We start from the raw sequence: 26322 nt of genomic DNA on the forward strand, positions 1-26322 counted from the left end.
TTTTGGAGGGGAAACTGGGAATAGAGAAATTTACATGTAAATAAAGAAAATATCTAAAAGAAAAAAAAGAGTTGCTTTGATCATGGTATCTATTCACAGCAGTAAAACCCTAATTAAGACACAATGACAGCACTCACAATGCCTGCACAGACTCAAACCAGACACCACACCACTGAGATTGTAATTAGACACAGAGGCTCTCCTAACCAAAAACTACAGTTGATATCTGCCAGGAAAGAGAAAAGCTGCTTTCTCCATGGAGTATCTGGGCATATTACACTGTGGGTAAGCAGGTCCCATGCCCAAGAATAGCTGGCCAATACAAATCAAGCCCTGTGTCTTTTAAATTTGGGTTTTTTTTTTTTATCTTGTTAGTTTTTGTTTGTTGTTTTTAGTTTGCTTGTCTGTTTTGATTTATAGTTTAGAATTTTTTTTAATTGAGATGGTTTTTGAAAGAGAAAGAACATGGTATTTAGTGAGTAAGTAGGTAAGGGAGGGTAAAATATGATCAAAATATATTGAATGGAAAATAATAAAAACTTAAAAAGAAATCAAGCTGTGGGTTGATGCCCTCCCCCTCTGGAAGTTCTGCCTGGTTACAGGAGGTGGCCACTTCAGTCTCTATATACCACCCCTCCCTGTAGGTATCAGCTAGAGTCACTCCCATAGACTTCCCAACATCCTCCCCTATCTCAGGCCTCCAGCTAATCATCAGAGATGCCTACAGTGGATGCAAGCAGATGCAGAGACACACAGCCAAATGTCAGGAGGAGTTTGGGGAGTCTTACAAGAGTGGAGAATAGAATTGAGCAAACTAGAGGGATCAAGGACTCCACAAGAAAACCCTGAGAGTCTACTAACCTAGTACCATGGGAGCTCACAGAGCCTGGGCCACAAACCAGGGAGCATCCATGAGCTGGACCTAGACCCCCTATACATTTGTAGCAAATGTGCAACTTTGTCTTCATGTGGGTCCCCTAACAAGTGGAGCAGGGGCTGCTCAGTCTCTGTTCCCTGCCCTTGGATCTCCTTCCTGAACTGCCTTGTTGGGCTTTAGTGGGAGAGAACGAGCCTAATAATCCTGCTGGGACTAGATGTACCAGGGTGAAGAGGTGCCCAAGGGGAGGGGGCAATGGGGAGAGGGACCTGTAAGAAACTGAGAAGAGATGAAGGAGGGAAGGCTGTAATTGAGATATAATGTAAACTGAAAATAAGTAATTGGAAGAAAAAATAAACAAGTGCATAACTTGGAAGGTTCTGGCTACATTTACCCACATTACATTGCAGAATTTCACTGCAGTTGATTGTGAGCACAAGGCATTGGCACTTTTCACCAGATATTATTTCTTAGCATGTAATATCAGTCAATAGCTACCTAAACATTTCAGCTTGGATGTGGCTACCATATACTATGAATTTATAGCATTTTTTTTTACTGTATATTCAATATCTTGCTCTTAGAGAAACATGGTGGTTTAGTTACAGAAAACAAACTTTTAACATTTTTTATTGCCATTCCTCTAAAGTAAGAATAAAGGAAGTATACCTCTTAATTGTACTGTGCTTCAACATTTGATTTTTTATTTCTAAAATATGTTTCTGTTGATTTTACTATGTATGTGATTTCATGTTCTCACAATCAATAATGATAAAAACCAAAATATTATCAACAAACCCCCTTCTGTAAGTATTCAAACATCATCTCTACAAGATCATGAGTTAAAATTTCAGCATGAAAAAGATGGGTTTCCTGATGCCCCGCCCTAGCTGAAATGCTGATGGCAATTCCTGGCTGCTAAGGGAGGGAGCATGAATCCACGCCTCAGTGGATGACCCTGTAGACATTCGCATATAGGCAGCACTAATTGCCCTTAGTGGTTATTTTTAACATGACATGAAGTTGGATTGGAGATGAGAGATACATTAAGGGACAAGGATATCCAGAGGGAGGGAGTAGAGGATATATCTAACCAACATAAATTTTCAAGAACTAAAATATATCACTCAATTCTGAAAAATGCTGAAGATCTTCTATGTCATGCAGGATCAAATATTTGGCCTAGATTTAATTCCCTTTGGTAAAAAGAGAAGTATGCATATCCATGTAATTAGTATATAAAATTTGTTTTAATAAAAGATGCAATCATATGTCCACCAAATGGGCGTCTCTGACCAGCAGCTTCAGCATCTCTAAGCCCTTAGTGGAAAGGCAGAGTCTTGGTTTTCTGTCTGAACATTCTTAATCTCTCTGCAGAGAGAAGGGCTAGTAATCTTGGTTTTATAAAAGCTTTAGGGTTGATTGTGAGGTGTGTTGAAGTTAAAAAGACCACTGGTATAGTTAAAAGGACAGCACTTATACATGCATACACACATACTGACTGCACCCACATCCCTCACAGATACACAGGCCAGAATTAAAATTGCAGATAAACTCAGTCATTCTTCTAGGCAAGATACCTAAGGGGCCTAGGATAGGAAAAAACTTAAATGGTACAAATGGATATTAGATAAACAATTGGGAGCTCTGCCATAGGGGAAACTATTTCTCCTGTTCCCAGTATTCCTTGGTTCTCTGTGTTTCTTTGTCTAGGGTTCAGGATCTCATGAGCATTCCTCCACCAATATTATCATGTCTGTTGACACTGTGTTTGTGTGTGTGTGTGTGTGTGTGTGTGTGTGTGTGACAACAATTAAGGTGAAAGAGGCCAGAGACCATAAATTTGAGAGAAAGTAAAAGGGGTACATGAGAGGTTGAAGGAAGGAAAGTGAAAGGAGATATTGAAACATTTTTTATTTCAAAAATATGTGAAGCCAATATTCATAAGGACAGGGTTTCTAAGTTCTCATGTTGAAATAAAGCAAAATTAGGCAAATAAATGAGAAAGCATTTTAAATATGTTCTGCCTTTCTTACAGTAAACACACTAATTTTAAGAAAAAGTAACAGGTTCCAGTCACTGTTAGGAACTTGGAACAGAATAATCATCTGTGATGATGTTCTCTTAGGCTTGTGCCTTCATAAACAACCCTGCACATTCAGAAATGTTTATACAGCATAGAAAATGAGACATAAAATATCCAATTAGATGTCTATAGCTTTTTTTTAAGAGATATAATGCATAATCCACCCCCTCTCCTTTGCACCAAACCTGGCAGTAACTTCAACTGATGTTTTCAGAATGAACTTGCAAGTATCTGAGGGTTAAGGTTGAAGTTCTATTCCATAAGATTTCTTTAAATATGTATGAATTTCTTTAAATTTGTATGAAATTTTTTTAAAGTGTTTCAAATATAGTCCACAGTTATTTCCTTCAATCCTTTCCATTTCCAAAGTACCCATAACATAAAACAATTATTATCATATTGCAAAAAAATATTTTATAGTTATTTCTACATGATAGTATGACTTTTCTTTTCATGTGATACCAAAATTAATCTTCAGTTTTTACACCATGTCATGTAAATTTTTATACAAAGAAAAAAACTTTTAAATATTCAAGTTTCTGTGATCTTCATATTACTTTTATATTACTTATAAAAGTCTTTTGATGGTTTCTAAAATATATCCACAGCATGCTTACTATTTCTCCCTTCTTAAAGGGTTCAGAGACTCACATCTAATGAACAGAGCACCTTGGAAGCTGTGTGTTTGTACTTCCAACAGTATTTTTCAAAAAAAAAAAAAAAAGAGAGAGAGAGAGAAAGAAAGAAAGAGGAAAAAAAAAAAAGACTACGTCTTCTATCTATGTGGACCAAAAAAAATTTTCTCTCAGATAATTCAGTCTGGAGCATAGAGCTATCATGCTGTGAGGACAGTTGGAAAACTATAGAGCTATCCATGTGGTACGAAACTGAGGTTTTCAGCAAATATTTGGCAAAGAAATAGAGACTGACAGAGCCGAGGGAGGGAGGGAGCACAGAATTGGATCCTTACCTTTCTTGCCAGCAAGGAGTGCAGCCATGGACAGTACAGCAGGCCTCCCTTTTCTGTACAGTGAATTTAACAAAATAAAAGAAAAAAAATCCTGTGAATACCTAAAACACTGGGCAGCAATACAAGCTTCTGGTTCTGTGCTTCTGGCGAAAGAGATTGTCATCAGTCAGGTGTAAACTTCTGTCTTCTACTTACAAATTCAATGACTTTCTGCCTTAATTAAGTAATTTTTATTGTTAGTAAAAATCAGAATGAGGCAGAAAAATGTAAGAGATTGTTTAGTAACTCAGGGACTCTACTTGGTTTAGGTTATACATATGCACTTTTTACAATGATGCATTTGGCCGTCTGAAAGCCTTGCTTGCTGGTATTATGCACATCGATCCCTCTCTAACCAATGAACCTAATACTTATCAGCAATATAAGATGCCCTATATCATGGAACTGCATATACACTCCACTCCAAACAACAAAATAGGTTTTACTTCTTTAGTGACTTTACCAAATATCAAACTTGAATAGTTCCTATTCAAAATATTTCCAATACATCCTGAGCTGAGGGTTGAAGAGTTGAACCTGCCTGAAATGATTCTGTATGTGTGCAAAATATGGCAAAACTTTGTCCCTCTATGAACTTTTAAGGGAAAATTCATGATATGCCTACACATATTTGAGTATGTGTATGGTTAAGATCTGAAACATTATGGAAAGAATAATCAGAGTGAGCATAGATGTATGCAGCCTATACCTGTCAGTCAAAACAGAGAACCACCAAATTAAGCCCCTATCAACAAACATCTCCTTCTCCTCAACCCGATAAAAAAAAAAAGAATCCCCCAATCAATAAGCAGGACCTTGAGTATTTTCACTCTTATGTCCCACTGTCAATCCAGACAGTACATTCCTTTCTATTAGTTGCTATATAGTTGCTTCACTTTAATGAAGATCCCTCTTTATATTGCAATCTGTATGAGCTTTTATTTCATTCTTGAATAAAACAGATTTTGGCAGACTAAACACTACTATGAGTTTCTGAAACTACACAAGTAAGAATCCTGGGTAAGGGTAAACTCTTTGTAGACCAGGCTGGCCTCGAACTCAGAAATCCACCTGCCTCTGCCTCCCAAGTGCTGGGATTAAAGGCGTGTGCCACCACCGCCCAGCCTAAGAGTAAACTCTTTTAATTGACCAAAACCTCAAGAAAGACTCAGCTAGAACCATCCAACTAAGGTGCTTTGAAATGCTTAACTCACAGAAATCATGAGGTGATAAAGATTTGTTGTTTTAAATTGCTGTTTTGTAGTAATTTCTTATAAAATAAAGGATAGCTAATACAAGCTCCAGACAACATCTTCAGTTGAATATTGTGATAGATGATATTGCCAACTTGATGGGACCTAGAATCATTTACATGAATGAGCCTTTGGAACCTGTGAATGATTATAAAAATTAGGCTAATTAAGGTGAGAAACCTCACCTGTGGACAGCTTCATTCCACAGGCTAGGGTCCTGAACTCAGTAAAAAGGAGAAATGAGTTGGACACTGACCACTTTCATTTGAAGAATCATGGATGTTTATAAGACTGGCTCAAACAAAAATATATAAAATTGTCTTTATTCACATTGACATGATCATATGATAAAAACTCAAGAAATCTAAAAAAAAAAAAACTAGAAATAATCAGTCTAGCAAGACTTTAAAAGTCAATATGTAGTATTTCTATAAAAATTAATCAAGAAATTTTACTTTAATGAAATTTTTATGAACCTGCAATAAGTCACCATAAATTAAAATTTTAAAGCTATTATATTTATAATAGTCTCAATTTTTTTGAAATAATTGTGAATGAATTAGACAAAACATTTATAAGATCCATCACATTGAAACATAGCTAAAAGAAATCTTAAAAGTATAAAACAAAGAGATATCATCATGGGTCAAATCAATTATCAGAAAGATTTTTCTCTTTCTAAATTGATGTGTAAGTTCATATCAATCTCAATTATGATACCTTCGGGCTTTTTAATAGAAATTGACCATCTGACTATAAAATTTATATGTAAATTCACAAGACCTAGAAAGGCCAAAACTATTCTTTATAAAAGAACAAAGTTGGACGACTTACAGTACTTGATGTCATAATATATCATAAAACTACATCAATCAAGAAACTGTATTATTGGCATAAAGATAGACATATAATGTAGTGAAACTAAATAAAGCCCCAAAATAATTCTGTATGTATATAGTCAATTGATTTTTTAAAAAAGTGCCAAGGCAATCAATGAAAAGTGGCCATCTTTCAACAAATGGGACCATGGTATTGAATAACTTCATTTTTAAAGTGAGAAAAATGATCTTATGCCTCACAAAATACTTAAAGCAAGAACCTATGCCCAACAGCAGACTGATAGCACAAATGGAACTCTATTACTTTTGTAAATTTTTATTTCATATTGCTTTATGTGGGCATTTTTTTTACCTTGCTGGATTTTTGTATGGTATGGTTTCAGATTTTGTATTTTTATGAGTGTGTGTGTGTGTGTGTGTGTGTGTGTGTGTGTGTGTGTGTGTGTTTCTCATAGTTTTTCATCAAGTTTTTAAATTCCCGTTTGTTTGATTTTGTTTAAACTTTTTGGCCTGTCTGTTTTCTAAAGAGAAAGTAAAAGAAGGCATGAAGTTGGATAGGCGGGCAAGTGTTGAAGATCTGAAAGGAGATGCGGGAAGAGCAACTGTGATTAGAATATATTGTATAAACATTAAAGCACAAAGAAAGAATAAAACTGAAAGTGAACCAAACTAAAATGTGATGGCTGACATTTTAAAATTTCTAGAAGGAAATATAAGATAAAAATTTTAGAAATTTTACATGTAGAAATGATACTTTAAATTTTACTTCCAAGAGACACTAAAGAAAATAATAAGGTAGAATTAATTAATAACAAAGCATTCATTCTTTATGAGACAGTATTAATAAAATGAAAAGTTATGTCAGAGGCTAGGAGACATGAAACTGTGTATCTAAAAAAAGAAGTTACATGCACAATACAAAAGTTCTTCAAATGAGAGTAAGGCAATAAATGCTTTAAAATAATGTGACATCAGCCTAAAAGAGTCACTTAATTCACCACAGAACCAGACCAGAGTGAATGCAGAATGAACTCCTTGCTGTGTTTCAACTACAGTTACCAAGAAGGTATAGAGAGTATTAAGAAACAAGACCCCAAGGAGCATGACAGGCCAGGACAGAAGCATCAGAGAACGGAAAGCTATAATCATCTTCAAGCCCATAAGGAAGCTGGATGTTATAGAGAAAGACAGGCTGCAGACACCCACAAGGGTTTCCATTGCTTTTAGTTACCACACAGGAGCATCTCATCACCCTTACAATACTGAGTAGCTTGAAGAGACTCAGGGATCAAGTGCAAATACATTGCTATAAGTGGCAGCCCATGCTGCAAACCTTGCACACTCCCTGACAGCTAAGCAATGATGACTCAACAACCCATTGAAAATAGACCCTCTGGTAGATTATACCCCAGTGAAGAGACTGCCATCACCCCATCCTGCTCAAGTGTGCAGGTATGATGACCCAGCCAGCTCAGATCCCAGCTTCTCAATGTTCATGGCATCCTCGAAAACCTTTCATAGTGAAGCCAACACACAGCCTACTACTAGACATGCCCTTTGCTACTCTCCAAGGTACAAACCCAGCCAGGTAGCAATACTGCATCACAGTAATGCCAGTTTACCAATGTCGAGCACATAGTCTAGGCTGTAGGCTAAGCTAATAGATACATAGGAGGCAATCCTGGATCCAGATAGCTTACAGAACCTATACTGGCCATCTAATAAAGAAATATCTCCAGCAGTGGTGGAGCATGCCTTTAATCCCAGCACTTGGGAGGGAGAGGCAGGAGGATTTCTGAGTTCAAGGCCAGCCTGGACTACAGAGTGAGTTCCAGGACAGCCAGGGCTATACAGAGGAACCCTGTTTTGAAAAACCAAAAAATAAATTAATTAATTAAAAAATAAACATCTAAAATATGCAAGGAATTCAAAAAAAACTCTACACCCTACCCAAAGCACAGAGGAAAAAATAAAAACATATAACCCCATTGTAAAAATGGCTAAACTTTCTGAGCAGACATTTCTCAAAATAAGACAGAAAGTGGCCAACAAAAAATATCTTTTAAAAAATCAGTGACATTAGTATCAGGAAAGTGTACATCAAAACACATTGAAAAAGCATGTCATGTCTGTTTAATGGTGATAATAAAATCATAAAACAGCATGATCACACTTACATGTGATACTTCGTGAAAGAATACAGAACTCATAAAAATAGAGACGAGAATGGTGATCACTAGAGGCTGGAGAGGAGAAATAACAAGAACATAGGGCAAGTCTGCATCCTGGGTGCCCAAATTTAATCAGACCAGAGGAAAAAGCTTCAGTGTTCTGTCCACTGTGGGAAGCCTAGGTTACAGCATATATTCTATGAAGAACTATAAGAGAACAGTTTGTATGTTCCAGGGAATGGAATTTCTATCTCTCCTGACATTTCATATATTGTAGATACGGATCCTACTCTATCTGTATGACATTAATATAAACAATTGCCACCTTAAGCTTAAAATAAACTCAAAAAATCTTTAAACAATAATTTTGAAAGAGCTAGTACAAGTAGCTGATCCAGGTATACAGGACTATTGGGTCTGTGTAAATTTGCAGCACTGTTGTGGAGATCATCTCAAAGTGACCTTCACTTGAGTGAAGCTTTTGGTCCACAATGGTTTGTAAAATACAAAATTAACTTTAAGTGCTGCACAATTTTCTTAACATTTGCATAGAATCTTGGACAATGGTAAGAAGTAATGTCTCTAAGTTTGCAACCATACATATAAACAGTGACGTATATGTCACTGTATTTATACATATATACATAGAAACACACATAGATACACATAAGTACTCATGTACACAGATGCACGTATATATACAGACACACACAGGAGTGCAAAGAGATGGTTTGCTGATAAGCAGGCGGGTTATAAAGCAAGAAGACATTGGTTAGAAAGAGCAATATTTGCTAATCTGAAAGAAAACTGAAAAGCCTATTTAGGACTGTGAAAGGCAGCCTGGGGGAAGTACAGTCCAGTCTCCTGTCTCCCACCTCCCTGAGCTGCCTGAGTCCTGTGGCAGAGCGGACATGGGATCCCTTAACCCTACAGCCTATTATTATAGGTTCACTCCTGACCGATTAGAAAGTGCTACGTAGACCAGTGTTTGAGTGTACTGATTGAGGCCTGTGCTCCAGCCACTGTCAGCTAAAACACAGTTTGGAAAGGAAGAAGCAAGAACTTGGCAAGTCTGTCACTTACTTATTCTTCTATTGCTAAATACGACACAATGGTGAATGCAACAATATTAAAAAAAAAAAAAGAGTTTATTGAGAGCTTCTTACAGGCTAGAGTACATGACCATGGTGTTGAATAACATAGCAGTAGGCAGACAGGCATGGCGCTGGAGCAGTAACTGAGAGCTCACATCTGGAGGCACAAGTACAAGACAGAGAAAACAACCTGGGAATAGCATGGGCATTGGAAACCTGCCCCTACTGACACATTCCCTCCAACAAGCTGCACTTTCTAATCCTTTCCAAACAGTTCTACCAGTTGGGGGCCAAGTACTCAAATGTAAAAGCCTGGGGAAGCCATTTGCATTCAGAGCACCAAATCGGGAGAGAGATGATCTCTCCTGGGATAGGAAGAAGGGATGTTAATGAATAGCTATACCTGTAGTCCAATGTCTTTGACTCCCCTGAGTACCTCATCAAGCCAAACCAGCCCTGCCCAACGGTTGGTTGTTCTTGTCTCTGCATCATTCTGAGTAGGTTAGATAACTCAGCCTTCCTTAGATAACCCCCTCAGGATATAAAGATGACACATAACAGTATCTCCCAAAGAGTAGGCCTTTTTCTGCCCCTTGCTGAGCTGGAAGGTAATACAGCTCCAAGTCTTGAACCAGAAGTGACCAAAGGCGAGTACAGGAAACCACCAAGGCCTGGATTTACTTGCTCACCCCTGCACTGCATCCAGATCACACACATACGCACAGGCACACGCACACCAACGCTGGGCTCAGACATTCTCAAACCTTTAGCACTTAGCAATTATACATTATTTGAAATGAACTCCTCTATTTAATGAAAATAGCTCAATTTGTTGCTCATTTCAGAAAACACTAACCTTTCCCAGGTACCCGCATGTGCCAACTGGCACATTTCCACATGACTTGCATGAATTACCTCATCTAAGCCTCATGAAACCCTCCTAGAGGGGAGGCTCGATTATCATCAATTAGCTACCTCCACTCTGCAGAGGTGAACACAAAGCTCACAGAAATAAAAGAGCCTCCTTGGAATTAGACAAGCTAAACAGTGCGACTGCTTGTGTTGAAACCCTGCCACGATCCAAGTCTAATAACTAGATGGTACTCCTTTCTGAGCACCCAGTGAGAGCAATTAATGTATTCAAAAACCCTAAACATGCTAAGTATTCTTCTTTGTGTCAGTTGTTTTGACACCAAAAGACAAAGGTATAAAGGGATGTTCCCAGATTGCTTTGTCAAATCAAGCCCGAGTCCTTGAACAGTGAATGTCCCTTACCCTTAAAGACTCTCCAGCTTCCCTAGACAGTGTTTCTGGGGAGGGCTGGGTCACCACTTGAGAAGCATCTGAGCTATCTGAAGGCTGTTGCTGTGGCCATGGCAACCCTCCAACTGTGTCACACCTGCTCTCCATCACAAGAACAGTTCCAGCTAGCTAAGGAGCTGTACATTTCTACAAATAGTGATTTCAGCAAGATGGTTCAGGACTGGGCTGTAACCCAGCTTTTCAGGCAGGTGAGGTTCAGCCATTTCATTACTGTTCCTCAGGAATGAAAGGAGAAAGGAAGAGAAGGTGAGAAAAGTGCTTTGGAAATGACCCAAGTGGGATTTAATGTGACTTCGAAAGAGTATAGCAAACAAAGCCAACACTGTGCATACATAATCCTGTTTCTTGGTTCATCTGACCTACTTATTTATTTATGATCTATCTACGTATTTCATATACATCCAGAAATCTGTATTAAATACAGGGCAAATTAAAGTCTGTTATGCCAGTTGTGGTGACATATGCCTATATTCCTAGAAGTCATGAAACAGGGCCAGGAGAACCATGAGCTTAATGTTGGTTCTGGCAATATAAGAAAACTCTGGATGAAATAACAGATAATTACTCAGTTAAATTTTTAAAAATAAAGTATGTTGCCATTAGAATAAAAAGCCCAGGGCCAGGCTATGGTGGTATACACCTTTAATCCCAGCATCAAGAGACAGACACATCTCTGAGTTCAAGGCCAGTCTGGTCTACAGAGTGAGTTCCAGAACATAGAGGAAACCCTGTCTCAGAAGAAAGGAAGACAGAAAGAAAGAGAGAAAGAAAGAAAGAAAGAAAGAAAGAAAGAAAGAAAGAAAGAAAGAAAGAAAGAAAGGAAGGAAGGAAGGAAGAAAGGAAGAAAGAAAGAAAGGAAGAAAGGAAAAAAGAGAGAAAGAAAAAGAAAGAAAGAGGACAGAGAGAAGGAAAGAAGGGAGAGAGGGAAAGAAAGAGGGAGGGAGGGAGGAAGCAAACAGTGATTCATATAATTTGGTAACAATTTTTTAAAACCCACACATACACACACACACACATACACACAAACCCTTATTTTTTTAAAGCAGGTTTTGGGATTTCTCTTTGAAGCATACACTACTTTATGTAGATTTGAAATTTGAAATTATGTACTACACTTACCTAAACTATAATAACCTTTAAGGTTACTACTTGTTTGGTGTTATTAATCTCTCCACACTACCTTATTTTTCTTTCATTGTGTAAAACGTAAGGTGAATGAACATTGGGACATACGCTAATGAGTAATTGCTCAAATATCTCCTGTGTGATGCAACACGTTTCTGCTTTTGAATTGTGCACACACTCCTGTTTTCTGTAGGCTCTCAAAGGGTATGGAGATGGTGTAAAGTGTTCATGTGACAGGAATGTCAGCATGCTGCAAAGAAGACTGGAGGTTGGAACCCAGAAAGCAGTTTTTGGCAACAAAATGGGATCTTAGAGTGGCCTAGATTTAAAAAAGTGAGTTGCTAAGAGAACTGGAGTACACCTTAACCGAAAGGTTACCTGACAGAATGAGCCACGTTAGGATCATCCATGAAGCTGTGCAACAAACAAGTCCTCTGGCCTAACGATCCAACTTCTCAGGATAAGAACTTGCTGAGTTAGCCCACTCCAGTGAGCTCTGATTTCCTCATACATAACAGGGAAGCAATAATGGGACTGAGCTCTTAAGGGTCTGTGAGGGTAACTGCTGGCACAGGAGAGAGCTTCAGAGAACTCCTGGGACTACAGATGTGCTGTTACCATGTCTACTACTTTTAAAGAAAAAACAGGGGGGCTTCAAACATGGAGGCTTTGTGATCAGACTGTATCTTCCATCTCTCCATCGTCTTTGAGTTGTGTCCATAACAACCCTTTCATTGTGCTGCTAGAGCTCTTCTATGGACCACATTGTTGTCTGGCTCTTTGAAACCTTTTTCTTACCTAAATTGTGCCTGGTCTGCAGTGGCCTAGATGAACCTTTTGTAGAAATTGGGGAAATAGTATTCTTTACTACAAAGGGTTCATCTAGGCCACTTTAGTAAAGGCCCTACCAAACTAAAAGAACAAACTTAGTTTTCCATTCCCCACCATGGACATCTAGCCAGTTTTTCGATTAGCAATTTCCAACCAATGACTAAAGGGTCTGTTCATTCCAACAAATGTACCACAGTCCTTACCATATTGAATTTAGTTCAATCTCTTTATATTGACATTCTCAACCTTACTTTCCATAGTCTTACATTGTTCCTTTGCCTTTTTAACTCCATTTGGCACAGCTTGTCCTTAACATTTAGCAAGAAAAAAAAACCAACAACAACACTATCTTAGAAGTTTCTGACTCAAGTGAAAGAGGAGAGGAAAAGGAAGGTAATGTCAGTCCTCAGAATTCTTGTCTCTGAGCATCCTTAACATGGCCGTTGGCTAAATGACTCAAATGAAGGTGATGTCACCAAGAGTCATTGTACTTGAGAATATTTCATCAAACATCCCATTGAAAGGATTTTAACTGTGAACATGTGATGGGGAACAGAATGCTGGCCCTGGGCAGTGATATGGGCAGAGGCAGAGCCTTGTCCATGGTGAGATGACTGGGAAAGGAGCTGGAAAAGAATGCTTTCCTAATTTCACCCACAGAAAGGGAATGGCATGATGAAGCTGGCAGGTCACTGGACCTTTCTGATCTGCTTGATAAGCCTGGTGCATGCTAGACTGGCTGGGAGGCTTGTACATCTCCAGTTACTGCCTTCCAGGGAACGTCAGCTGTTTACACCATTGTGAAGTACTGCATTATGAAGGCTCAGTGGCTCTTAACATCAGGTAGAGAACATGTCACAAAAACAAATAAGAAAACTGGCCAAGAGCTGAAAGAAGAAGCACAGGAACCATCAACAGCAACGGGATTTCAAATAATGGGCCAGAAACATGTCAGAGGGCTTGTTTTCACTCTCGGAAGCCTTTGCTGTCTGGGGTCATTGCTGACAGAAGAGCCATAAGTTGCACTCAGTGCATGAAGGATAGGACTCGTTCTACCTAAATTTTCTTAGAAAGAAGTATTGTTTTAACAGCTCTGACTGCCTTAGAAGTAAACCTATTTTCATGACTTTCATAAAGAGATACCTCTTGTGAGACAAAGTTTTGCAGTCATGACTGGAGCTGGACCATTGATCTAGCCCACGTGTGAAGCATCTTACTTGGATGCTATGTTCTGATGTGGTTGATACTGTGGTACGTTCTCCCAGATTTTGTGGGGCATTCTCTCATCAGCGCCCCATGGTAAACTGGGAGTCCTGTGAGAGATCTTTGACCATGCCAAACCCATGCCCAGTGACAAGTGTCAGAACACAAGAGTACCAATGAGAATGGCCCTGTCTTTAGGTTCTCACTGGAATTAATATTTCTTCTACTTTCCCATGTGGGTGGTACCACTCTGTCCTGGGTGGCAAAATATGAAAAATTAGTCCTTGACAGCACAGTCCTTCTGAACAAAGCTCAGAAAGTAGCCAAACATGCAGCAATAACACCAGGGTGTGGTTCTCCAAAATATGACCCTAGCAATTAGATGTTTGACCCTCCACTACCACCACCCCCAAAAATGACCAAAGCTTCTGAACTCCGTTTGAGCAGAGGTGTGGCTTGTTTAATAAGATAATCATTATGGTTCATATAAGCAACTTTTTCACTGATGTTTAGAAGTCATAGACATGCACCATGTTTAAAATGTCTCGGTAACATGGTCCTTCAGACCTCCTTCTCTTCTGGGAAATTTGTTTTGCATTCCAAATAAACACATTACATTTCCAGCTGTCATATTTGAATACTTTGAAAATGCTTAGCAATCAAAAAAAAAAAAAAAAAAAAAAAAAAAAAAAAAAAAAAAAAAAAAAAAGAGAATGAAAATGCTTAGGGAAGGTGAAAACAAGGTTTTGTGTTAAGAGCAGTTAAGTAGTGGATCTACTTTTTAACTAATTAGTTAAGTAAAACTTAAGAAGCTATTTGACTGTGTATAGACTATTTTAAGTTGTGTCACACATGACATAGAGGTTTAGGTATGTAGGCCAGAGAAAGGTCAAAGGTCACAGGCAGGTTGGGGTTTGGTGGGCTTTGGTTTTGTTTTGTTTTGTTTTGTTTTGTTTCTTTTTGGTTGGTTGGTTTGGGTGAGTTTTTGTTTGTTAGCTGGTTTGTTTGTTTGTTTGATTGATATTGTTTTCAAATGCTTAAGACCAGACAGGGATGACATCTGAGAGTGTGGAGACACATGTCGTCACTGCTTTTATATTGATCTATGAGAGACACAGGTCCCCTTGCTCTGCCTCTCAGTGCTCTGACTGAAATGTCCATTCATTATTAGAACAGTCTAGAATGTTAATCACACTCAGCACCCCTATATTTATATGTGGATTTTACTTTTGAATCTTCTTCAAATACCATTCAAACTATTCCCAAGATAAAATGCTTCAAAGACGCAATTTATTGCTCATTTCAGAACCACAAACAACATGCTCATAGTTACTGAGCTTGGCACAGATTTATTGAATGTCTGCTTGAATACTTGCATGCTTTACTCATATCCTTGAGTTTGAAGGCTTTGTCAGAAAGGCCCATTTCTGGATGTTAGGAGATTCAGTCAGATACCTGACTGAAAAGTGTAATAGAGAAGCAGAATTTCTCTCTCCTGCACACACCATTACTGAGCTTTCTTGTGATACTTGTAAGATTTTTGACACACAATTAGTTTGGGAAGCCAGAAAAAAATAAATGGCTGTGTGGAATCATTTATGTGATTTCTGTTTTTGACAAATATTTAACACAATGATATAGTACTTATTGCTGACTGCCCCATTGTGAGCCAATGAGACAAGTCAGCCTGTGAAGAAAGCACTTATTGCCAAACCCAATGACCTACATTCACACAGCAGAAGGAGAGAGTGGACTCCTGCAAGCTGTTCCCTGACCACGATCTGTGCACTGTAGCACGACGCCCACACACACACATGTACACGCATGAACACAAAATAAAAATTAAAGTACAATTTTTTAAAAGTTTCATCATGACAAACAACCTGAAAGGATAAGGAGCAGACTTAAGGAACTCTATCCATGAAAGTAAAAGAGGAGTCTGTTAGGGAAGATGAGCAAGTGGGGGTTTGGGGACATATCCTGTGAAAGCAAGCGGACACCTCTATGGTGCCATCACAGAGGGCTCACAGAGAGACACCTGTTTCACCTTTTGATAGCACATATGCCATATACCAACACAGTGGGCTGTTTAGAATCTGCCCTCCTGGTCCTGGTACTATAAGCCTCTTCTTTCTTGGTTTCAAAGTATAATCCAGGAAGCTCTATCGGCTTTAATAAGAACCAAGAGTGACAGATGTGTTTTTCTATTGACCCCATGATTATAGAAATTATTTTCAGGATGAGGACAGTCCAGTGAGAGAAGCAGATTGACACTAACACTAATCTGGGATAACAGTTTGTCTCAGTCAAACCCTGACATAAGGTCAACAGCAGTCAATGATCACGCCTGAGGAACACTGCTAAGAAAAATTAAATATCAGTTGTGGCAAGTCAGACTGCTCACATTTAAACTGACTACCATGTGAAAGGGTTTGAGAAATGTGAAATTTTAGGTCCCAAGAAAGATAGTTAATCCAAGTCAGAGATGTTTTCCTCAGAGGCAAGATGTCCTGCCTTGCTCCCAGGGAAGTGCTGCTGCCTGGATAGGCTGTTCTGCCATGATTTTAAGTTTTAGTTTTTATAATTCATTTTCTTTGCTATTATTCACCTCTCCATTGCCCTGCCTACTCTCCTTCCAAACTCCTTTTGTTTTTCCTTCCCATATATCATTCTACTTCTGCTTCAGTAGAATCTAATGTAGATTCTGCCTATAAGAGGAAACGGGGTGTTTCTTCGCCTTTTGCACACTTCACTTACCCACTCTTTTTCCCAACTCTTTAGACTACAGTCTCCTCATATGTAGTCACCCTGCTCCTTTTGTGCCCCATGTGTGTGTGCAAATATTTTACTCTGGAGTCCACCTATGAGAGGGGAAAAAAAAGCATGCAATATTTGTCTTTTGAAGTCTGTCATATTTCACTTACTTGGTGATCTTCAGTTCTATCTATTTTGCTTTCAAATTATACCATGTTTTCTTTGCCCACACACCCGTCTATGGACTTCTAGGTTGATTCATATCTTGACTGCCATGGATAATACAGCAATAAGAATGATGTCAAGTGTGTCTATGGTATACTCACTTAGACCATTTAGAATATACACAAGAGTACTAAGGCTGGATCATAAACATGAAACCAGGTACAAACCCTTCAGTCTACAATGGTGACATGCCTGTAAGACAAGCTAGTACAATAATGGCATAAAGCTTGTGGGAGTAACCAACCACTATCTGATTATATTTAAGGCCCAGTCCATGAGATGAAAGCCATGTTTGACACTGCCTGGATGGCCCAGAACCTGGAGACTAGATAGGCCATAGACAAAGGGGGAAAATTAAATACTACTGTTCTTCTAGAGGAAAAGAACACTGACATTGTAATTCCTAATGACATTCTGCTATATTCATAGATCAGTACCTTGCTCATCCGTCATCAGAGTAGCTACCTCATGCAATAGATGGGGAGAAAAATACCGAAACTCACAACAAGAAAATGTACAGAATCTGAGAAACTGCAAAATGTCTCCATCAAATCTCTCTGCTCAAGGCCTAGGAAATCCTTCAGAAAAGGAAGCAGAAAAAATGTAAGCCAGAAGAGGTAGAGGTCACCAAGGAAATAAGGCCTTCTAAACATAACAGGTCCAAGGCACATATGAACTCACAGAAACTATGACAGCAGGCAAATGGCCTGAATGACTCTGAGCTGGATGGGGACCCAGCACTGAGAGGTTGGAAGTGGACATAAGCCTCCATCCCTAACCCGAAACTATCTTTAATATATAACCACTTGTAAATGAACAATGAATGTTCTCCAGCAAAGTCTCACTAGGGATGTAAACCACTCTTAAAGTCAGGCCCCACACCCAATACAAACTCAGTGCCATTGCATTGCACAATGTACTACCCAAGGTCCTTCCTTGCATATATTATATGGTTTCAAGTTTTATGTTTTTATGTGACTTCTGTGTGTGTGTGTGTGTGTGTGTGTGTGTGTGTGTGTGTGTGTGTGAACTTGTGTGCCTCTGTATCCATATGTATTTCTTCTGCTTTTTTCCTCATTTCTTCTGTTTGTTTGGGTTTTATTTGATTGGTTTCTTTGTTTTTATTTTATTTTATTTTACTTTATCTTTAGGTTGTATGTTTTCTAAAGAGAGAAAGAGTGAAGGTTCAAATAGGAGGAGGAATGGAGAGGATGAGGGAGGAGTTGAAGGAAGGAAAAGCATAATCAGAATATACAGTATGAGGAAATCTATTTTCAGTAAACTAAAAATAGGGGAGAAGAACCACAAATCTGTAGAAGTCTCTCTATTTGTATGTTCATATGTTGAATTACATCTACTTTATGCATGAGGAGTGGTATCCTGATAGACAATTTAAAGCATTGACCAAAACAGTGTTTTCTACAATTTCACAACTGCTTATTACATACAAAAAAAAAGATGTATAAATTCCTTTAACATGGTTTTTAAATTGTCTAAATGAGATAATATGAGAGAACCATTTAGATCCCTGTCTGTAGCTACTTAAGGCTTTAGGAATATAAACTTCAGTTATTATTTTTTTAAAAAGCACTCTTCTGATATTATTAGCTCTTTCCATCTACTGCTTCTGAGGCTTGTTCTTGCTTTGCTAAGACCTTGGTTGTTTTATTAAGTCACTTATTTGAGATCTGAATTTTTAATGCACTCACTCATAGCTACAAACTTTCCCTTTCATACAGCTTTTGCTATGTCCCAATGGCTCTGAACAGCTGTACTTTCAATATTTTTGATTAAAGGAATTTTTAAGTTTACTCCAAGACTTCTCAATAATACAACTATACAACAGTCTACTGTTCAGTTTCTATGTATCTTATAGCTTCTGTGGTTACTCTTGCTTGTCATTCTAAGTTTACTACACTTTGATTTTATTAGCTAAAAGAAATTATATTTAAAAAAAGAAATTATATTGATTCTTTTCAATTTTTTTTAAAAATTCATTTTTTCCCAAAATGTGACTTATTTCAGAGAAAACTGCATGCATGAGTTGTTGAGAAGAATGTGCATTCCACAGCTGTTAGATAGAATATTCTATAGATGTCTATTTAGCCTAACTATGGTACAGATGAACTCCCCTTCTCCTCCTCCTCCTCCTTCTCCTCCTCCTCCTCCGTCCTCCTCCATCTCCTCCTTCTCTTCCTCCTCTTCCTTCTCCTCCTCCTCCTCCCCCTCTCCTTTTCCCCTCACTCTTCCCCTCTTCCACTCATCTTTCTGCACAGATTCTCTTCCTGTCCAACTTCTCAAATGACTTGTATTCATTTTCTGATCTTATTAGAAACTTTGTATTCTCCCTTTAAAACTTCTTTGTCACCCCTCCACTATGATACTCTTTTTGGAGTTATCCAGTGGAGTTTAGCTTTAAAAATCTACATTGTTGTTCTCATTCTGGTTCTGTACTTACTGGTGCCACTTCATCTTCCCCCTTCTCGCTAGGTGGCTCTTCTTCCTCAGTACTTACCATAACTTCCATCCCACACCTTTGATCATCTCTGTCTTCTTTTTCATTAGAATAACACTGCATCTATAACATTTCATGGTGCTGGTGGATAGTACTCATACTATCAAAGCCCCAGGGCCGAATTTCCTTTGCTTGAAAGTCAGTCACCATCTGAATACTTTCCCACTGTTATAAGAATACCCTTTCAATTCTTCTCATTTTTCTTTGACTTCTGTTCCCTACATCTTCAAGCCTATGAAAAATATCATCCTCTTCAAAGCAAAATTATCATTAAAGAAGATGAAACAAGACAGCAAACTTTTACTAACAGTGACTACACTAGGGAAGAAGAGGCAGAATTTCAATCTGATATAAAGTCATCCAAAACAAAGGGTGGCCAGGCTCCATGCACTGGTGATAGCAATTAGAAAAGTACTGGAGGATGATGGGGAAAATAATAGGCCATCTGGGTTTGTGATCTAAATTATCAAAAGAAAAAGCAAACTCCTATATTTGTGGAAGGAGGCAGTTATAAGAGCTGGATAAGGAACTATCTTCCCACAGAGAACAGGAGGGAGGGCGTTACTTATGATGAGTATCACATTTCAAAGAGCACTGAAGAAAATGGGGGTGAGATGTGAACCTGGCAGGAGGTTTTTGTAAATATTGACATTTCATAGGGTCAAAGAAAATTTACTTTCTAAAGAATTTTTTTTAAAAAAAAAGGAAATCAGGGGAACCAAACTCAGAAAGCAGCCTATTTGAAATCTAGTCTTGTTGGTAGAAGCAAAGCATAGGACCACCCTGGGCAGCCTGGGTGTCATCATCATCCACAATTACTGAGAGCTCATTTTGGATGTGGCTTTGAGCCAAAAGTTTCAGGTGCATAACTGCTATACTTTTCCTTCATTGCCTGCATCTCATTAGTTACTATATACTTCTTTCTGAGTTTTAAAACCGTGTGACTATTTGGATAAGCATCTATACCCCCACGACTAGAATTTTCAGAAAAATAAAAGGAATGTTTAGAGATCTAATTGTCCAGTGTGCATCACTCAGCGTGAATTACCACAACAAAGTTCATAAGCTTGAAGATAGGCTTAAACAAGAGCTTGATTCATGCTAGGCAGGAGTTCAGGGAGTTCTAGCTCAAGGTGTAAGTAAAACTGCTCCTGGCGAGGGATTTCTTTCAGGCTTTCAGAGATAGATGGTCTGCTTGTTGCATCTCCTACACACCAGTAAAAATATTAAGAACTGGTCTGGTCTCCTTGATTTGTTTTGTTTCAGCTTAATATAATCTAAGTCATCTAGGAAGAGAAACTTCAATTAAGAAAAATGCCTCCACCAGATTGGCCTTTGAACTAATTTGTGGGTATTGTCTTCATGATTAATATGTGTGGCACCACCCCTAGGCAGGATTCTCAGATATATAAGAAACCAGGCTGAACAAGCTACAGAGAGCAAGCCAGTAAGTAGCATTTCTCTGTGGTCTCTGCTTCAGTTCCTGCATCCAGGAATTTGGCTTAAGCCCATGCCCAACTTTTCTTCATAATGGACCATAAACTATAAATTGAAATAAACCCTTTTCCCCTATAAGTTGCGTTTAGTCTTGCTGTTTTATCATAGCAATAGAAACCTAACCAAGAAACATTGTTATTCTTAAAAAGAGATGAACCAAAGTCTAGGAGCTCCAAAATCTCATCTAAGCTTAATAAGCCTCAAAAAAAAAAAAATCCTACCTCCAAAAACCATCATATTAACCACTAGGATTTAGGTTTATGAGATGAGATGGGAGAGGAATATAAACCTTTATTCTATTCACAGAGGTAATTTAATTGCTTAAAAGTATTGCCTATAAATTTTTTGAGTCACTGAGATTGACAGCATTAGAACTTAGTCCTTAAATAAATGTATTTACGTTTATGTAGCAGGTAATCCTGACATCGTCAGAGACCAGACAGCCTCTGGATTTAGAAGAAGATAGTCCTTAGAGCTTCTTTGCACATTTGTGCAGACTACATTCAAGCATCTCATTGTTTGGGGTAGTGATTATGTCAGAGTGTGAAGTAGCCCTCATTTAGACAGGCAATGTGGTAGAGGGCAGTTTGTAGGAATTAAATGGCTATTTCGGGCATATAGAACTCAGTTTGACAAACTAGGGACTCCTAAAGGAAAAGGAGGACTATAAGAGGGAAAATGCTATTTATCCCTTGAGAGAAAAAAGTACTGATCAAATGTTGTAGAATATTTGACCACACTATAAACCCCAAGATTGTATACTGGAAAACCCTGTCTCTGGTTGTAGTGTGGCTCAACCCTACACACTCCTTTAATCTGAGAGCTTTCTGTTTATTGTAAACAAGATTTAGTAAAGTCAGCCATAGGTCAAGAAGCAAGGCAAGAAACCAGTTGACAGGGAGTGAACATAGGAAAAAAACCATAGAGTTGAAAGCACATTTCCTCTAGGCTCCACCCAACAGTTACCTAGCAGCAGCTGCCAACCAGGTATAAACCTGGCGCTCACAGGCTCTCTCTCTCTCTCTCTCTCTCTCTCTCTCTCTCTCTCTCTCACACACACACACACACACACACACACACACACAATGACTACCACCAATAACAACAACAACAAAATAACATGGACTCAATTTCTCAGTAAAAAGACACAGACAAACAGAATGGTTGGGACAACAGGATCTATCCTTCTGCTGCATAAAAGAAACACACCTCAGCATCAAAGATAGACATTACCTCAGAGTAAAGAGTTGGAAAAGTACTTTCAAAACAAATGAACTTAAGAAGCAAGCTGGTATAGCACTCTAATATCTAACAAAATAGACTTCAAATCAAAATTAGAGAGAGAGATTTCATATTTACCAGAGGAAAAAATCCAACAAGATGATGTTTTAATTCTTATAATCTATACCCCAAATACAATGGTACCCACCTTTGTAGAAGAAACATTATTAAAGCTTAAATGACACATTGTCCCTCATACATTGATAGGGGGACACATCAATAATATCCCACTCACCAACAGGCAGGTCATCCAGCCAACACACATGGAAATACTAAGCTAATAGATGTTATAAACCAAATGGACCTAACAGATATCTACAGAACAGTTCACCCAAACACATAAAAAAATACACTCTTTGCTGGGAGTCTCCTGCCTGGAACAGGTTGAAGCAGGACACAGAACAGGACTCAGGTATGGCTTTAAAGACTGAGGGTCTCCAGACATTCTAGCTCTCTAACTATACTGAAATACTGCTGATAACTTCTAAAAAACCCTAAAAATTTTCATGCTAATTCTGAGGGTCAAAAACTGCTGCTTTAGGTGATTAACAACTGTAGCCTAACAGTGGGGGATTAAGTAATGTAGGCTTTGTTCTATCTCAGCAGGAATTGCATGGCTCTAATTTTCAGCCTGGAAGTCACAGGAAGAAAAAAAGACACTTTGAAAAGTGATTACTTGCAAATTCATCTGGAATAACAAAAAACCTAGGATAGCTAAAACTATTCTCAACAATAAAAAACCTCTAGTGGAATCAACATCCTGGACCTTAAGCTGTACTATAGAGCAATTGTGAGAAAAACGTCATGGTATTGGTACAGTGACAGGCAGGTAGATCAATGGAACAGAATTGAAGACACAGAAATGAATCCACACACCTACGGTCACTTGATCTGTGACAAAGGAGCTAAAACCATCCAGTGGAAAAAAGCATTTTCAACAGATGGTGCTGGCTCAACTGGTGGTTATCATGTAGAAGAATGCAAATCAATCCGTTCCTATCTCCTTCTACAAGGCTCAAGTCCAAGTGGATCAAGGCCCTCCACATAAAACCAGATGCACTGAAACTAATAGAAAAGAAAGTTGGGAAGAGCCTCGAGCACATGGGTGTAGGGGAAAATTTCCTGAACTGAACACCAATAGTTTATGCTCTAAGATCAAGAATTGACAAATGGGACCTCATAAAATTACAAAGCTTCTGTAAGGCAAAGGACACTGTCAATAGGACAAAACGGCAACCAACAAATTGGGAAAAGATCTTTACCAATCCTGTATCTGATAGAGGGCTGATATCCAATGTATACAAACAACTCAACAAGTTAGACTCCAGAAAATCAAAAAACCCTATTAAAAATGGGGTGCAGAGCTAAACAAAGAATTCTCAACTGAGAAATACTGAATGGCTCAGAAGCACCTAAAGAAATGATCAACATCTTTAGTCATCAGGGAAATGCAAATCAAAACAACTTTGATAATGGATAAGTCACAGTCAGAATGGCTAAGATCAAAAACTCAGGTGACAGCAGATGCTGGTGAGGTTGTGGAGGAAGAGGAACATTCCTTCATTGCTGGTAGGATTGCAAGGTACAACCACTCTGGAAATCAGTTTGGTGGTTCCTCAGGAAATTGGACATAGTACTACCAGAGGACACAGCTATACCACTCCTGGGCATGTACCCAGAAGATGGTCCAACATGTAATAAGGACACATGCTCCACCATGTTCATAGCAGCCTTATTTATAATAGCCAGAAACTGGAAAAAAAAAAAAAAACAGAAGTCCTTCAACAGAGGAATGGATACAGAAAATATGGTACATTTACACAATGGAGTACTACTCAGCCATTAAAAACAATGAATTTATGAAATTCTTAGGGAATTGAATGGATCTGGAGAATATCATCCTGAGTGAGATAACCCAATCACAAAAGAAAACACATGGTATGCACCCAAAATACAATCCACAAACCACAAGAAACTCAAGAAGAAGAAAGACCAAAGTATGGATACTTCGATCCTTCTTAGAAGGGGGATCAAAATACCCATGGAAGGAGTTGCAGAGACTAACTATGGAGCAGAGATTGAAGGAAGGACAATCCAGAGACTGCTCCACCTGGGAATCCTTCCCATATTCAATCATCAAACCCAGACACTATCGTGAGTGCCAGGAAATGCTGGCTGACAGGAGCCTGGTATAGCTGTCTTCTGAGAGGCTCTGCCAGCACCTGACTAATACAGAAGTAGAAGCTCACAGGCATCCATTGGACTGAGCACAGGGTCCCCAATGAAGTAGCTAGAGAAATGACCCAAGGAACTGAAGGGTTTGCAGCCACTTAGAATGAACAACAATATGAACTAACTAGTACTCTCAGAGATCCCAGGGACTAAACCACCAACTAAAGAGTACACATGGGGGAACTCATGGCTCCAGCTGCATATGTATAGCAGAGGATGGCCTAGTTGGCCATCAATGGGAGGAGAGGCCCTTGGTCCTGTAAAGGATCTATGACCCAGTGTAGGGGAATGCCAGGACCAGGAAGTGGGGAGAGGGTGGGTTGGTGAGCAGGGGGAGTGGGGAGGGAACAGGGTTTTTTTTTCCAAGAGGGTAAACTGGGAAAGGAGATATTATTTGAAATGTAATTAAGAAAATATCTAATTAAAAAAAGAAAAAATTAGGGGAAAAAAGAAATGTGATTATTGCTTTTATTTCTAAGTTGTAAAAAGTTTCCTATGAAAGCTCTAAGAAAAAGGGGGAAAGTGGAAAGATCCTAAATGGGAAAAGGAAAAAGTCTCTTTCCTCTTTGTCCTTCACACTTAAGAATTTTTTCAGAATACATGATCACATGGTAAAAAGTTTATCACAAATTTACACATAAAATCAAACCATAAATCGAATAAGAAGTTTACAATAGTGAATGTTTGCACATATATCCATCCATTAGGAGTATTTATCACACTAAACATTTATCACCTGTCACAGGTCCACTAGTTCATCAAGAGTTAAAAAGCACAACTAAGTTATTAGTGAGGTTTTGTATAGATAAACCAGTCGATATTTTATCTACTATCCTACCACCTGTAATAAATCATTAGCTCCATTTTAAGACCTTTAGTTAACGGTTTTACAACCTCTTAGAATGTGCTCTGAGTAATAGAAAGTCTGGTTACTATCTAGAAGCAATTAACTGGCGACAAAATGGAAGACTGGCAGTTCTCACTGCAGTTTTGACTATCAAAAAAAGGACCTAATAGCAGCTCCACTACAAAAGAGCATAATATACTGATAAAATTTTAGAAATTCTTATAGGCTCATCATACAGAATTAAGTCATATGTTTGTCTGTATAGCATCACTACAAGACAGTACATCTTTATAGATCTGCAGAGATCTGCTCCAAAGGGTGGGCTAATACCTAGTGTTGTCATATATGTTTAACAATAACAGGAAAAGCATATTAATAATAGGAATCTTTCCTAAAATTATTTTCTCATGTGCCTTGCTTGCCTAGTGGAGCTTCATCATAAAATTTAAATAAAAGGCGAAGTCATTTCAGGAAGATCACCTGTTAGTTATTAGCTTGTTGATTCCTGACAGTTCTTAGCATCTCATGGAACTTTCTCCAAAACTGACCATATACTCAGTCATAAAACAAGTCTCAACAGATACTCCCAAACAGAGCAGGTGATATGAAATAATCAATCTGAGGGCTGAAGCCAAAAAAATTGTTCCAGCTAAAACAATAAGCCACCTGAAGGCGATCAAGGGGGTTCTAGTTGGAAAGAAAGAAGTCAAAGTATCATTATTTGCATATGATATGATAGTATAAATAAGGGACCCAAAAAATTCTATCAGAGAACTCCTACAGCTGATAATCAGCAAACTAAAAAAAAAAAAAAAATTATTAGCTTTCCTATATATACAACAAATGGACTGAGAAAGAAATCAGGAAAACAACACCTTTCACAACAGTCACAAATAACATAAAAGGTTTTGGAGTAACTCCGACCAAGCAAGTGAAAGACTTGTATGATAAAACTTCAAGTCTTTAAATAAATAAATTGAAGAAGATATCAGAAGATAGAAAGATATTCTGTGTTCCTGGATCAATAATATCAATATAGGCTTTGACCCGGAGTCTCCAGTGAGAGCTGCCATCTTCTCTCCAGTGAGTTCATAAGCCGGGAGCAGACAACAGAGAGGCACAGGCCCCATGAGTCACAGGGGAGCCGCCGGGTGGCAGGG

At 38.4% G+C, this 26322-nt stretch overlaps 1 long non-coding RNA gene across 1 annotated transcript in view; it reads right to left on the minus strand.

Annotated features, from left to right (window-relative positions):
- LOC116094072 overlaps positions 1-26322 on the minus strand; it is a 104158-nt gene that overhangs the window by 42905 nt on the left and 34931 nt on the right. Inside the window, exon 2 of the long non-coding RNA XR_004119957.1 lies at positions 3934-3986. This is a non-coding gene — a long non-coding RNA (uncharacterized LOC116094072). The remainder of the gene's footprint in view (positions 1-3933; positions 3987-26322) is intronic.

Source organism: Mastomys coucha, unplaced genomic scaffold (assembly GCF_008632895.1).
Source record: "Mastomys coucha isolate ucsf_1 unplaced genomic scaffold, UCSF_Mcou_1 pScaffold16, whole genome shotgun sequence".
Lineage (NCBI taxonomy): Eukaryota > Metazoa > Chordata > Mammalia > Rodentia > Muridae > Mastomys > Mastomys coucha.